Raw genomic sequence first — 16,143 nt, 5'->3', positions numbered from 1 at the left:
GCTGGTCTGGGGTTCTTTTCACCTAGGCCGGCAGCAGGCTGAGTGGGGCCTGCGGCCGGGACCCTGGCTGGCAAGGGTCAGGCAGCCAGAACCCCAGACACTGCCGCTCAGGGGTTCCATCTGCCGGCTCCTGCCAGCCGGGATCCCGGCTGCCGGACCCGCTCAGCCCGCTGCCGGTCTGGGGTCCCAGCCCTGCCCACATACAGTGGGTACTTACCTTCTCCCTGGTTCGGGCCCATTCTCTTCCTCTCTCTGCACTGAGCTGAGGGTGGGAATGCACTGAGCACAGGGCTGGGGGGTGAAGGGTCTGGCCAGAAGCTAGAATGAGGGAGGGGGCTCAGGGTTGGGGCAGGAGGTTTGGGTGTGCGGCACTTACCTGGGCAGCTCCCATTTGGTGCGAGGGGCGCAGGTGGGAATGTGTGTGTGTATGTGTGCAGGAGCTCCCATTTGGTGCGAGGGGGGAGATGTGGGGGGTGCATGGGGAGTGGGGGGGCTGGGTATGTGGGGGGTGCAGGAGTCAGGGCAGAGGGCTGGGGGCATGTGAGGGGGTGCAGGTGTCAGGGCAGGGGGGGCTGGGTATGTGTGGGGGTGCCAGAGTCAGGGCTGGGGTCGTGTGTGTGAAGGAGTCAAGCAGAGGGCTGGGTGTGTATGAGGGGGGCACAGGGCTCAGGGCACGGGCCTGGGGTGTGTGCGGAGCTGCGGGGCTCAGAGCATAGGGCTGGGTGTGTGTGTGGGAGGGTTCAGGGCACAGGGCTGGGTTATGTGAGGGGGGGTCAGGGCAGAGGGCTGTGAGGTGTGGGGGGGTAGGGCAGGGGGCTGGAGGGGATATGCCCCTATTCCACCCCCCCTTCCCCAAGGCCCTGCCCCTGCTTCGTCTCTGCCTCCGCTGGGAGCAGTGAGCACGATCACTCTGCTCCTTCCCGACCCCCTCCCTCGCAAGCGCCATCAGCTGATCGGCCAGCAGGGAGGGAGGGACGGAGAGGCGAAGCAGGGGAGCCGGCAGGACCAAGCTTCTGCCCATAGGCGTGCACAGCACATTTCATTAGGGTGTGCATCCAGGGAGCCCTGCCCTAGCCCCGCCCTGCCCCCATCCACTCCCTCCTACTTCCCGCCCCCTGACTGCCCCCCTCAGAACCTCCAACCCCCCCGCTTCTTGTCCCCTGACTAGCCCCCTCCTGGGACCCCTGCCACTAACTGCCCCCCAGGACCCCACCCCCTATCTAAGCCTCCCTGTTCCTTTTCCCCTTACTGCCCCCTAGGAACCTACCTGTCCCCTGACTGCCCCGACCCTTATCCACACCCCCGCCCCCAGACAGGCCCCCGGGACTCCCACGCCTATCCAACCACTCCCCGCCCCCTGACAGGACCCCCAGAACTCCCGACCCATACAACCCCCCCGCTCCCTGCCTGCCCCAACCCCTCTCCACACCCCTGCCTCCTGAGAGGCCCCCCCCCAGAACGCCCGATTCATCCAATCCCCCCCAGCTCCTTGTCCCCTGACCACCCCCTCCAGAGACCACCCCACCCTAACTGCCCCCCCCAGGACTCTTCTTGCTCCCTGTCCCCTGACTGCCCCGCCCCCTATCCAACCCCCACCCTCTGACAGACCCTGGGACTCCCATGCCCCATCCAACCCCCCCTGCTCCCTGATTGCCCCCTCCAGAGACCCCCCACCCCTAACCACCCCACCCGGGATCCCACTCCCTCTCCAACCCACTCTGCTCCCTGTCCCCTGACTGCCCCCACCCCTTATCCAACCCCCCCAGCCCCGGACCCCTTACCACGAGGCTCCTAGCAGCATGTTCTGCTCTGCGCAGAGCCAGACACGCTGCCCCGCGGGAACGCGCAGCCCCGTCCCTCAGAATGCTGCGCGTGCGGCGGCATAACTCCAGGGGAGGGGGGAAAGCGGGGGAGGGGCCGGCGGCTTGCTGCGCTTGGCCCGGCGCTCCGGCCCGGGAGTGCCGACCCTGCGGCTTCCGCGCCGGGAGAGTGGGGCCATTTGCCCACTCCTGCATCAGGGTGTGCCTGGGCACACCCTGTGCGCACCCCTATGCTTCTGCCCCCTGCCCCCGCGGGGGCAGGGGGAGCAGAGGGCGGAGAAGAGCGGGCCCGCGTGCCACAGGTTGCCGACCCGTCCTAGAGTATCACCTGCAGGGAAATCTGGTGCATTCCAAAAATATAACCAAGCACATAGGTGCACTATGTTTAATTGGACCATAGCGGCAATTAACATGCTCTTTAACAAATGCAACTTTCTGCCTCTCGCTTTTGTTAATCTTTTTTCTCTTCCTTCACCTGTTTCCTCTTCAGTTTCTTTCCTACCAGAGATCGTGCTGTATCTTTTCCATGTTGTTATCAGTGTCTATTGTAAGAGCTCCTTGTTATTTTTTCCCCTTATACCCAACAACACTACAGAATTACACAGAGAAGAAACAGGTTCTGTTTTCTGAGCTGAACTGCTCCTGAAACAATTAACAGAGCTGCCGTATTGCGTAGTGGGAATGAGAGAAAGCGTTTACCCCTTGGATTTAAACCACTACTGTAAGAATGTTCTTTTTAACAGCACAGTGAGGTGGGGTCTGACTCAAAAGGATAATGGGCAACGTTAAAAACAATTAACATGATGCTGGGATGTATTAGCAGGAGTGTTTTAAGCAAGACCCAAGAAATAATTCTGCCACACTGCTCAGCACTGATAGGGCATCTACTGGAGTATTGTGTCCAGTTCTGGGCACCACACTTTGAGAAAGATGTGGACAAATTGGAGAAAGTCCAGAGAAGAGCAACAAAAATGATTAAGGGACTGGAAAATATGACCTATGAGGGAATATTGAAAAAACTGGGATTGTTCAATTTGGAGAAGAGGTGTCTTGGGGGAGGGGGGTGTCAGGACCATGATGACAGTCTTCAAGTACATAAAAGATTGTTAGAAAGAGAAGGGTGATAAATTGCTCTTCTTGTTCCCTGAGGACAGGACAAGAAGTAATGGACTTAAATTGCAGCAAGGGAGATTTAGGTTAGACATTAGGAAAAAACCTGTAATTGTCAGGGTAGTTAAGCACTGGAACAAATTACCTAGGGCTATTGTGGAATCTCAGTCACTCAAGGGTTTTTAATGACAGGTTTCAGAGTAGCAGCCGTGTTAATCTGTATCCGCAAAAAGAACTTGTGGCACCTTAGAGACTAACAAATTTATTAGAGCATAAGCTTTGGTGGGCTACTGCCCACTTCTTCGGATGCAGTAGCCCACGAAAGCTTATGCTCTAATAAATTTGTTAGTCTCTAAGGTGCCACAAGTACTCCTGTTCTTTTTAAGGGTTTTTAAGAACAGGTTAGACCAGTGGTTCTCAACTTGCGACTCATGGGCCGCTTGCAGCCCAATCAGCACAGAGCTGCAACCCATGTGACATCCTCAGGGCCATACAGGTAGTATTGGATGCAGCCCACAACGGTAAATAGGTTGAGAACCAATTGATTAGACAAACACCTGTCAGGGATGGTCCCTCAGCGTGGGGGATGAACTAGATGACCTTCCAGTCTTACATTTCTATGATAGTGATGGATGAATACGACCCCCCCTTCCCCAAATTTCAAAGAGTTTAGCTGAGTGCCCTAAGTTTGGATTCTTAGACTAACTTCTGGTGCCTGCAAAAGTGGAGTGAGAATCTCACAAGAATCGATTTCTTTGCAACGTGTCTGGTGCAGTGTTGCCAACCTCAGTGATTTTTTTGTCGATTGGGCTACTTTTGAGAGGCCTCGGCGACAAAAAATCTCGACTCGATGATTGGTGACTTTTTGGGCTACAAATTCCTTTCCTTGGGGTGAAATTTGGGCTATTTTACTAAGAGCCCAGCTGCTTCCCTGTCTCTTTGCTGTCCCCTGGTGGCCTGTGGAGTGAGCAGCTACTGGACCAAATAGTCTCCACTGGCCAGCAGAAGCCATGGGGCACATGCACAGTGATAACAGAGCCCTGCTGACCATCTCAGCAGTGCAAAAAAACTGGGACAATCCTGAGCCCCTAAAACTGGACAGCTGGCAGTCAGGGCCGGCCTTAGAGGTGGGCCACCTGGGTGACCACCCAGGGCGCCATGGTCAAGGGGGTGCCGTGCGGCAGCGCAGAGATGCACACGGCTGGTGTAGAGTCAGAAACTGCTCCCGGCTGGCAGGGAAGTGCCGTGTGCAGGGGATGCCCAGATTTCTAGCTGCTTTCTCCCAGCGGAGGCATATGGGGCTGTGTGTGTGTGTGTGTGAGGAGTTGGAGTGAGGAGCAACACCAAGTGCTTTGTGCATCCTGGTCACTCTCCCCACCTGGGCTGTGCTGTGAGACATCCGGACCTGCTGCTCTCCTGTCCTCCCCTTATGCAGCCCAGGTGGGCAAAGTGACCTGGATGCAGGAAGTCCCAACATCGCTCCCCACGTCATAGCACCATAGGGGGGCATGGAGGAGCAACGTTCGAGGGGGGCGCGAGCCCCAATGCCAGCTGCTCTGTGCATCCAGGTCCCTTTCCCCGCGTGGGCGCAGGATGCGGGTGCAGGGATTAGGGTGAAGGGGACACAGTGTAGGGGTTGGGGCAAATGGGGAGTGGGGAGGCCACGGGGGCCAGGGAAATGGTGATGTGTCACCCCTACAAGAGCTAGAGGCAAGGGGGGGTGCCATGCCCACTGGGGCCATAGGCAATGGGGGGTGCTATGCCCATGGGGGCTGGGGCAATGGTGGGTACCACACCCACAGGAGCCGGGGCAATGGGGATCCTACGCCCACAAGGGCCAGAGGCAATGGGGGGTGCTATGCCCACAAGGGGCAGGGGCAATAGAGGGTGCCACACTCACGGGGGCCAGTGGCAATGGGGGGTGCCACGCCCACAGGAGCCGGGGCAATGGGGGTGCCATGCCCATGAGAGGCAGGGGCCAGCGGCAATGGGGAGTGCTATGCCCATGAGGGACAGGGCAATGGGGGGGTGCCACACCCACGAGGGGCAGGGCAATGGGGGGGTGCCACACCCACAAGGGGCAGGGGCAATGGGGGAGCTACACCCACAGGAGCCAGGGCAATGGGAGTGCCACGCCCACAGGAGCTGGGGCAATGGGGGTGCCATGCCCATGAGGGTCAGGGGCCAGCGGCAATGGGGAGTGCTATGCCCATGAGGGGCAGGGCAATGGGGGGGTGCCACACCCACGAGGGGCAGGGGCAATGGGGGAGCTACGCCCACAGGAGCCGGGGCAATGGGAGTGCCACGCCCACGAGGGGCAGGGGCCAGCGGCAATGGGGAGTGCTACACCCATGAGGGGCGGGGGCAATGGGGGTGCCACGCCCACGGGGGCCGGGGCAATGGGCGTGCCATGCCCACGGGGGCCGGGGCAATGGGGGAGCCAGGCCCACGGGGCCAGGGGTGCCAAAATATAAGTTTGCCCAGGGCACCATTTCCCCTAAGGCCGGCCCTGCTGCAGCATCTACCGAGCACCCAGCCCGATTTCCCAGAACAGCCGCCTCAAAAAAGAGTTGGTCCTGGGAAAACCTGCAGCGGTGCCTCTCTAGCCCCAGGGGTAGAGACCACTGAGAAAGATTCCGGGTTTGTATTTCAAAACCAGTCTCACACCCCTTTAAATCGCAGCGCTTAGGCTGTGGGACAGAGTTTGTGGGCATCATGGAAGGGGGGCGGGGTTGGAATGGGGTCCACTGAGTGCATTATCTTGGCATGGACATTTCCTGTTATGTTGCTTCTGTGCTCTGCCCCCGGCTGTCACAAGTCTGAATAAATAAAACAGGATTTCTCCCTCCCCCGACCTCTCTGCGAAAGGAACAGTCACGTGGCACGAATGTGAGTCAATCGATATGAGTAAGTATCAGGGAGTAGCCGTGTTAGTCTGTATCCACAAAAGCAACGAGGAGTCCGGTGGCACCTTAAAGACTAACAGATTTATTTGGGCATAAGCTGTCATGGGTAAAAAACCCCACTCCTGCGAGCTGATTAGCTGGATTCCTGAATGGGGTTTTGCAGGCTGGTGGGTTTCCCAGTTGCCTTCACGTTTGAATGCGCTGGAAACCAATTCCTGGGTGGAATAAATATTAGCGAGACGAGGTGAGAGAGGTCACCTGGCTGACTGGTATGGCCTTTAACCAGAGCTGGACTAGATCAGTTATTAACCCACTTCCTGTAGTAACCCTGCGGAGTGATCTCTGATGCTTTGGGAGGGAAGATGCGGCACCAGCGATTGGGCGGGAACCGTGGGCCGGTCCCTGGCAGTGCGTTGGAGGTGCATTAGGAGTGCTTCTCCCAGCACCACTTGCTGCAGGGCCCTTCCCCGGGGCACGGCAGGGGGAACTCTGGAGCAGGAACCGAAGCGAACCAAGAGGTTGCACGCGAGGGGGAAGCGAGCGATGAGAGGCTGGACTCGAGCGCACGTGGGCTGCCAGCCCGGGAGCTGAGCCTGGCCGTGCCCTGACCTGAGGAGGGCTTGGCAGAGACTCTCCCAGTAGGTCCGGGAGCCGCGCTGGTGCTACCGGGGACCCGTAGCTGGGTCAGCTGGTGCCTCCCTGCCCCGATGCCCACCCCGGAGGGTGGGGATTTGCTAGGGCGGGAGCTGGTTCCCTCTGCCCGCGAGCTCCAGTGGTGCTGCCTGGGCAGGTGAGGCTGGGGGCGCCCTGGCCCCGCGGGGTGCAGCAGCGAGATGGGGTCCGAGGCGGAGGGCTGGGCTCTCCCGCGGCTGCAGCTCCTGTGCAACCCAGCCCCGCTTCTCCGCAATGGAAGGGAAATTGACCGAGGCGTCAGGCTGGCTGCACCCCGCTTGCTTCCTTCCCTTTATTGTCTCCCATGATCCCCTGTGTTCCTTGGCTTTAGGGTGACCAGATGTCCCGATTTTATAGGGACAGTCCCGATTTTTGGGTCTTTTTCTTATATAGGCTCCTATTACCCCCCACCCCCGTCCCAATTTTTCACACTTGCTGTCTGGTCACCCTACTTGGCTTCCCCCTCCCTCTGCCCCTGCTCCCTGCAGGAGTCTGTATCCTCTGGCCTCCTGCCCCTTGGGGGAGGGACAGCTCAGAGGTTTGAGCATTGGCCTGCTAAACCCAGGGTTGTGAGTTTAATCCTTGAGGGGCCCACTTAGGGATCTGGGGCAAAAATCAGTACTTGGTCCTGCTAGTGAAGGCAGGGGGCTGGACTCAATGACCTTTCGGGGTCCCTTCCAGCTCTAAGAGATATATATATATATATATATGGAGATATACCTAAGCTCTCAGAGCTGGTGCTTTCAGACTGGGCTCGCCAACCGGGCAGCAGCCCACCCAGGGCAGGCTGGATCCAAGAACTTCTGGGGCCAGACCCTCAGCTGGTGCAACTGGGCTTCACTCCCTGGCCCAGGATCTGTCCTCCCGCTGCAAGGCAAAGATCAGGGTAGGTCTCCCAGCGCACAGTCTTTCTTCAGGGCTGGGAGCATGGCCTTTCTGCACGTCCCAGCTCATCTCTGTGCCAAGCAAACTTGGATGTAGCCTGACGGCAGGTTAGCCGTGAACTGTGCTGGCCACGTGAGGGCGCCTTGGGATAATGCTGCAAGGAGGGAGTAGTACCGCACTGGAGCTGCGGTGTTAGCTGTGCCCCCATCCTGGAGGCTAGCTGAGAAGTAGCAGGAACACAGTACAGATTTGTGGGATTGCAGGATCTTCCTCGGAGCAGGGCCGGCTCCAGGGTTTTGGCCGCCCCAAGCAGCCAAAAAAAAAAAAAAAAGCCGCAATCGCGATCTGTGGCGGCAATTCGGCAGGAGGTCCTTCACTCCGAGCGGGAGTGAGGGACCGTCCGCCGAATTGCCACCAAATACCTGGACGTGCCGCCCCTCTCCGGAGCGGCCACGCAAAGCACCTGCTTGCCAGGCTGGTGCCTGGAGCCGGCCCTGCCTCGGAGATGATTAGCCAGGTGCACAGAAAGTGGCCTCTGTGTAAACGGGTCTAGACAGGGGCTGTCTGGATAAAATCCACATGTAAACGCTTTCCTATCTTCTTCACTCCAACTAACCTCAACCCACATTCCACCACCTGAACCCCATCCTTTCACTCATACGCATTTAACACTTGATACTCCGTGTGGAAAAGGGGTGGGGGTGTTGGGCCAGCAAGGGATAAGATGGTCACTGTTACAACATTAAACCTATGTGTGGTCCAGTGATTTGTATTAAGTTGTCTTTGGCCCACTCTCATTGTACCAACCACCACAACAAACCTCTTTAACCTATTCGTAAAGATACAAAAAAAAAAAAAAAAAAAACGGAAGGAAGGAAGGAAAGGCAGTTAAAGTATTTGGCCAAGTATGAAGTCAGGCTTTCATTTGAACAATGTCGCTTCTAGTCTTTCCCTTCTAGACAGTCTTCAGAAGGGAAAAAAAAATCCCTGTGTGACGTTATTGACATAATCTGGGACCATATAGAACATGGTTGCAACCAAAGTCCTGTAGTGGCACCAAATCTTGTATAAAGGGGGTCAAATGAGGTGTCTAAGACAAGGGTTTGCTGGTTATGATTATGCTGTCTATGTGTGTGTATCAATTTTGTAGCTAAAGTTATGAATATTGGTTCTATACTGTCTGTATTTCAAACTTATGCTATGCTTCTGGGAGACATCCCAGGCAAGTTGGTGGTAGCTCTGCCGAGCCTGCTTGATGGCCCATTAAGGACCATCAGCTATACAATTGATCCATTGAGAAAAGGCAAATACGCCTTGTAACTCAGCAAAGTATGCAGGGACTGGCCCATGTGACTCCAGACTCCATTTTGCTGTAATTTTCCACAGTAAGAACAAAGAGGTGTTCTTACACCTGGAAAAGACTATAAAAGGCTGATGCCTCATCTCCATCTTGTCTTCAATCCTGCTTCTTACCTCTGGAGGGACTTTGCTACAAATGGAAGCTCTACACAAAGGACTGAATGACCCATCCCAGCAGGGGATGTATTCCAGAGACTTAATTTAAACCTGCAGTTTATTTCATCACTGCTACAAGCCTAAACCAAGAACTTTGCCATTACTTTGTGTAATTGATTCCATTTAACCAATTCTAGCTCTCATCTCTATCTTTTTCCTTTTATGAACAACCTTTAGATTTTTAGATTCTAAAGAATTGGCAACAGCATGATTTGTGGGTAAGATCTGATTTGTATATTAACCTGGGTCTGGGGCTTGGTCCTTCGGGATTGAGGGAACCTTATTTTCTTTTACTGGGGTATTGGTTTTCATAACCATTTGTCCCCATAACGAGTGGCACTGGTGGTGATACTGGGAAACTGGAGTGTCTAAGGGAATTGCTTGTGTAACTTGTGGTTAGCCAGTGGGGTGAGACCAAAGTCCTCTTTGTCTGGCTGGTTTGGTTTGCCTTAGAGGTGGAAACACCCCAGCCTTGGGCTGTGACTGCCCTGTTTTAGCAATTTGTCCTGAATTGACACTCTCAGTTGGGTCCCGCCAGAACCAGCATCGTTACACCCTGTCTGATAGTTTTTTAGATAGTATTAAAACAGTGGTTGTCCTTTTGGGGGGAAAGAGAAGAATCAGCTGAGATGTTCTGGAGCGGCTGCTGTTATTCAAGTCTACTGCCATTTCCTTGACGAAAGAAGAAAACAAACCAAGAAAAACCCAGAGGACAGAAAAGAACAGCGAAGAGAAAATGCAGCGTCTGCCTCTGCAACCTCTTATATGCAGCCTCACTGCTGGAGGAGCCCAGGCTTAGCACGTCTGATCAGCCACTCTTGCCCCCGCAAACTTGCATGTATCAGCCTGTTTGGGGCGTTGCTTTTAGCTACCTCACTGGCCCCGGGCTCCCAGAAATCCAGCAAAGGGTGCAGGCTTGGCCAGCTAAGCCAGAGCCTTATTAAACAGAAGACAACACAGCAGAGATAGGAAAGAGAAGTCAGGTGGGGAAGAAAAGTGACACACGAGGGCGCGGGTGGGAGCAGGAACCAACCCTCACATTCCAGGGCTTGTCTACACATCCTGCGCTGCTGCAGTGCGTCTGGTGAAGACGCTCTGTACCGACGGGAGAGCAGAATAAAACCACCTCTGCGAGTGGCGGTACCTGTGTCCACACAGGCGCTTAGGTTGGTGTAACTTATGTCACTCAGGGGGGTGGTTTATTCACCCCTCAGCGCCCTAAGTCATGCAGACATGAGCTGTAGTGTAGACATAGCCTAGGTGCGGGTCAGGATTCCGGGGAAGCCAGTGAAGGTGGCAGTGTCATCAATTCTCTCCGCCTGGCCCGCTCTGGGTAGGATGAGGAAGGCTCTGGTGGATCCCGAGGTGCCAAGAGTCAGTGGGGATGGCAACCGTGATGGTGATGCCTGCCCCATGTCTCCCCAACTCGCTCCCCCTTCTCTGCTGTGCAAGCCTTTTGCTGGCACCCCCGTCCGTTCCTGCGCCCGTCCCCTCTCTCCGCACTTCCCTCACCCCAGTCCCGCTGCGCGTCGGCTTGCCCCTTGCTTCTCATTCCACTCTCTGCTCAGCGGCCACTTGCTTTCAGTGGCGTGTCCATCCCTCGCGATGCTTCCTCCTGGGGGCAGGCCCAGCTTCATGGGCCCCCACAGCAGGTGGGCGGGGTCAGAGTGGAGGTGAGGGCCATGAGCAGGGGGTGGAGGGAGATGGCTCAGCCCAGCTGTCAGCTGAGCGGCATTCTGGGTGTCTGTCGGCAGAGTCTCCCGGAGCTAGCACTGTCTCATTTCTCCCCCTTCCTTCTTGGCCTGCAGAACCTGCCGCAGTGGAGAAGGGTGAATGAAGCACGGGCGCGAAGAGAGAATTCGGGATTCCTGACTCCCTGCTTGGGCCACCCATGGGAACGCCTGGGGCAGCTCCTGCTCAGGTAGGATATTTGCAGGGAGAGCCTCGTGTGTTGCTTTTGAGCAGTAGGGTTGGGGAGTGACTGTCACGCCAGCTGTCAGCAAAGCGGTGACTGCCCTAGTTGCCTGCCGAGTGGGGCAGGATCGAATCTTCGATTGGCTCCACCCCCGAGCGTGCTTCCAGTATCCCTGACCCACTCAGGTTTGCCGGCATCTTCAGTGGGGTCATTCCTGGAGCTGGCAAACCAACGCTTTCCCCTTTGATTTAGGGGACTTGGCTTTAGCCCTCCTGACTGCTGGTGCTTGCACTCTCCTGCACCTCAAGGCTCTTTGTCCAACATACCAAGCAGAGGACGAGTCCCTTGGTCTTCCGGGAATGACTCTGGCATTACAGAGAGTGGCATGTGCCTGTTGTTCATTGTTCATGGAGAAAACGCGACCTCTGATGGGCTGGGATGAAAGCGGGCTGGATGGAAGTGGAAGGCTGAGAGTATGTAACTCCTGTGATTCCCGGGCCCGGTGACATTTGATGATGTTGCGGTCTATTTCTCTTAGGAGGAATGGGCTCTCTTAGGGTACGTCTATACTTACCTCCGGGTTCGGCGGTAAGCAATCGATCTTCTGGGACCGATTTATCGCGTCTTGTCTAGACGCGATAAATCGATCCCGGAAGTGCTCGCCATTGACGAGAGGAGTACGCGGAGTCGACGGGGGAGCCTGCCTGCCGTGGGTGGACCCGCGGTAAGTACCTTGTAGTTCGAACTAAGATACTTCGACTTCAGCTACGTTATTCACGTTGCTGAAGTTGCGTATCTTAGTTCGAACTGGGGGGTTAGTGTGGACCAGCCCTTAGAGCAGGGGCAGAAAGCGCTGTATCAGGACACGATGGAGGAGAATTACGGTCTCCTGACCTCGTTGGGTAAAGCTCAACCCTCCGCCTTTTCCTGGGTGTTGTGTGGGCTCTGAAATACCCAGGGCCTTTTCTAGATGCCGGGACGCCACCGAGGATCAGCAGCAGCAGAAAGGAGCAAGTCACTGATTTCATGAGGGAAAGGGGTTACTGCAATCTGGGCAGAGTATTGCCCTAAGGCAGGTGATTGGAGAGACGTCCAGGCTGCTCACGTATTGGCTGAGAAGTAAGGTGCACGTTTTTAACAGTGAGGGTAATTAACCATTACGGGCAACAAACCTAGGGCTGTGGTGGATTTTCTATCACTTGAAGTCATCCAGTCAAGACTGGGTGTCTTTCTAAGAGGTATGCTAGAGCTCAGACAGAAGTTAGGGGCTTGATGGACAGTTTATTGGGTGAGGTTCTCTGACCTGGGTGACCTCCTGCATCACCCAGGGCAGAGAACATCACCCAGTGGCCTCAGATTGTCTGAGGAGAAGGAGGTTAGAGTGGACATTAGGATTAAGGGAGCATGTTTAACAGTCATGGAGAGTGGCAGACTAGAGAGAGCTGGGGGAGGTGCAAGGAGAATGGGACGCTAGCAGCGGTAGCCGTACGGCAACACAACGTAGCCTGATTTTCCCCCATTAACAGGCTATGCAGGGACCAAACTGAACATTTTATCCCAAATGGAGCAGGCTGGAGCACCAGGGGCCAAGGATCAGCAGGACTCGCTGGAAGAAGAAAGCTCAGAAACCCCCTCCTTCAGTGAGTAGTAACAATCCACACCTCCTCCAAGCTGCTTGGCTAAGAGCTGACGACCAGCCGCTCTCTCTGAGCAGCTATCCTGACTGCCTCTCCCTGCGGTGTTTGTTGTGATTTGGTAAGCACACCATTCCTCCCATTTAGCCCCCAGCCCCTTTGCCTAGCCCTGTGCCGGCTCCCGGTGGAAGGAGAGCTCAGTGAGGGGGTGGGGTTACAGAAGCTGGTCAGAATTTGTCACCAGGAATTTTTTTTCAACCAAAAAATGCTTTGAAATTTTCAGTTTTTTCCATGAAAAAAGCCAAATTCTTTTCAGTGTTTCATTCTTGGCAGCAGCACCGGGGAAAGGGGATGGTGGGAGGAGAGAGAAAACGGGGGGAGGGAGGGAACGGGGGGAGGGAACATCCAAAACACCTTTTTTTTTAAAACTGAAAGACTTTGGAATTTTGAAAAACAAACAAACAAACAAACAAAAAACAACCAGCCAAGCGGTTTGGCATTTTTCATGCAAGCGCTTCTGGGTAGGGAGCGAGTTGGTATTTTGTATTCTTCCCTAATGGAGTCTTTTAGGGTAGGAAATGCCTCAACTCCTTTAGGCAGTAACTTTCCTTTCCTCGCTCCCACAGCAACCTGCACTTTCAGCCTAAACGGCTAGACTGTGTGCCTTGAATTGCCTTCATCTCCACCCTACTTTCAGTTTGTCCTGGATGGATGTTCCCCAAGACCCACCTCTTTCCAAAACAGGGCTCTGCTAGCACACCGCCAGGGAGAGGCGAGAGTGTTTTCTGACTCTTTCTGCATAATTTCTATAGCTGTCAAAGGGGAGTTGGAACCAATCACCCCCCTGCGCACCCAGAGCAGTAAACTTCACTTTGATGTCCTTCTGCACTATACAGACACACTGAGTGACCGACAGTGAAACACATGTCTTTAAGGCACACATTTCAGGAGAACACAGCTGTATTGTGGAACACGCTCAGTGTCTAAGTAAACCATCTTTGATACACAGTGGTATCCACAGACCTCTAACCCACAAAGGACAAACTGCAAAGTTAAATAGGCTTACCTGGCGGGTTTGGTCCCAGCAGGTCTGGTCCAATCTAGCTACTCTTCTTTAGTTTAGCCTTCTCTAGGTGGATCCAGTTCACGGATCCTCACTTTATTTCCTAGACTAGATGAATATTTACATAGGAATCGCCAGACAAGATCAGAACTATGGTCTGTCTAGTCCAGACTCTCATCTCTAACAGTGACCTACCGCACATGCTTCAAAGGAAAACACATGAAACCCCACAGTTGGCAGATGTATTTCTTGCTATCTTTCTATATAACATGATGGCCTTATGCAACCCTCTTGATGTTAGGATGACCTGTCCAAGCAACACCGCATTCTCCCAACATCTGTAGCCCAGATCAGTCCAGACAAAAATAACTACCTTATAAATGTCTTTCATTCAAAATCAACTCAACCAGCACCAAGAAAATCAGCTTCTTGAGTGGCTTGAGTATGTAAATTTGCTAGCAATTAATGTAGTTCAATAAACGTAGCACAGGGCCGCTCGGGTCAGGAGAGAGGTGTGTGCGAGAAGAGCTACAAGGAGAAGATCCACCTGAAGCGTCACGAGACCCTCCACTTCTGGAGAAAGCCGTTCAAGTGCAGGAAGCACTTCCTGCAGACATGGGTACTGATGATGCACCAGAGGACCCACACAGGTGAGAAGCCCTACAGCTGCGGCCAGTGCACCAAGAGCTTCAGTCAGCTCTCCAACTTCTTCTGGCACCGGCGCATCCACACCAGTGAGCGGCCCTTTCGCGGGCCCCCAGGGTCAGCGGCGCTTCGGCCTCTGCTCCGGCCTCACCACTCACCAGAAGATGCACACCAGGGAAGCCCTGCCTGTGCTGAGCACCAGGAAGGCCATTGCAGAGGGTTAGAGGAGAGGAGATTGTGGCCAAGTGAAACCCCTTGTCCCAGCATGGAGATAGGCACTCTGGTCACACTGTGTGTGTGTGAATGGCTTACAGAGGGTGTAAATGACTCATGTGTGTGACTAACATGTCACAATCATATTGTTATTTATTTATTATTTGTATTGTGGTAGCTCCTAGGATCCACAGTCACAGACCCCATTGTGCCAGGCGTTGTGCAGACGCAGAACAAAAAGACCCGCAGAGCTGACGAGCAACAGGTATTCTCCCTAAGGCGCTTAGCTGGCCCCCATCCCTGTCCTATTGGAGCACCTCACAACTCACAATGTTTATCCTCACAGTGCCCCCATGAGGTTGGGAAGTGCTATTGTCCCCATTCTGTAGATCTGAGGGCACAGAGTCGGTGACTTGCCCTAAGCCACCCGTGGAATTTGTGCCTGAGTAGGGACCTGAACATGGGTCTCTCGAATCACACCTGGTCCACTGGGCCATCCTGCCTCTTAGAGAGGACTCACAAGCACATCTGTAGAAGATGTTACAGCTGGTTATAAGCAACTTGTTGACCTGTTGGACTCTTTTAACAATTGATGACCCATTTTTTCAAACCTCTTTTAATCATTTATTAACACATTTTATAAACTGTTGGTAAATGGAACTTCAGCATAAAGCATAAGCAACATTCTCGTAATTGTGTATGTAGATTTAAATAAGGCTTGAGGAGTGAAAACTGCTATGACAGAGGCCGAGAGAAACCAGCCTGATCTGCACAGACATGCCAAACCTGCCATCCCCTTCAGTCTCCACCAGGAATTTCACATCAGCAGCAGACAAGGATTTTGGTTGGGTTCATGAGTGGGTTTCTCCATTTGTGGGGTGAAGGGTGTCCCATGATGTGCAGCTGACAGGGCATAAAATCCTCTCCTAATGTTGGTTTTCCATGCAAGCAATTGCTGGCATTGTCACAAGGGTGTAATGGGATTGCATCTGTGAGGGGATGGTGTCCAGGAGGCAAACTGTCTGCTAACAAAACTGAGAATCAATGACGGAGCAGGCTCAGGTGAGCTGGACTTCTAGGTGAAAGGAGGAGTTGCGTATGGAAGAACCTTGGCAAAGAGGAGTAGAGACCCTGGTATCACAGATCCTGGGTAGCACTAAGTAGGGGACTTATTCCCTTATTGCAGGCCAGTGTATCAAACCTGAATGAAGTGTGGTTGCTGGACTAAAGGGAGCTGCGTGGCAACACTGGCGGAGCGATTGAGGATTGAGTCTAATCATGCAACAATTTGTAGTTCAGTTTTGAAGGAGAACCAGTGAGGTCTGAATTATGACTTTTTCTCCTATAGTTTCCTGTATGTAAATATTTCCTTCTGAACTAATGTAAATTGCCTCTCTCATTATTGGATCCATTTGGTTGATTTAATCTAGAGCTCTGAGTGTCTAGAATAGTCATAAAACTTCTTTCCAAATACCCTCTAGTGTTGTAATTAGAATTCCTTTATAGTTATGAATGTTCAGAGGGTCTAATCTCACAGTCAGCCACCTTCATAAGAACATAAGAATGGCCATACTGGGTCACACCAAGGGTCCATCTAGCCCAATATCCTGTCTTCCGACAGTGGTCAGTGCCAGGTGCCCCCGAGGGAATGAACAGAACAGGTAATCATCAAGTGATCCATCCCCTGTCACTCAGTCCCAGCTTCTGGCAAAGAAGTTATGTGGTACTCTGTTACATCTAATATGAGAGGGTCAAGAAGACAGCT

The sequence above is a fragment of the Chrysemys picta genome, chromosome 2 (assembly GCF_011386835.1).
Source record: "Chrysemys picta bellii isolate R12L10 chromosome 2, ASM1138683v2, whole genome shotgun sequence".
Taxonomy (NCBI): Eukaryota; Metazoa; Chordata; order Testudines; family Emydidae; genus Chrysemys; species Chrysemys picta.
The sequence above is the reverse complement of the archived record's forward strand: the minus strand, read 5'-3'. Positions refer to the sequence as shown.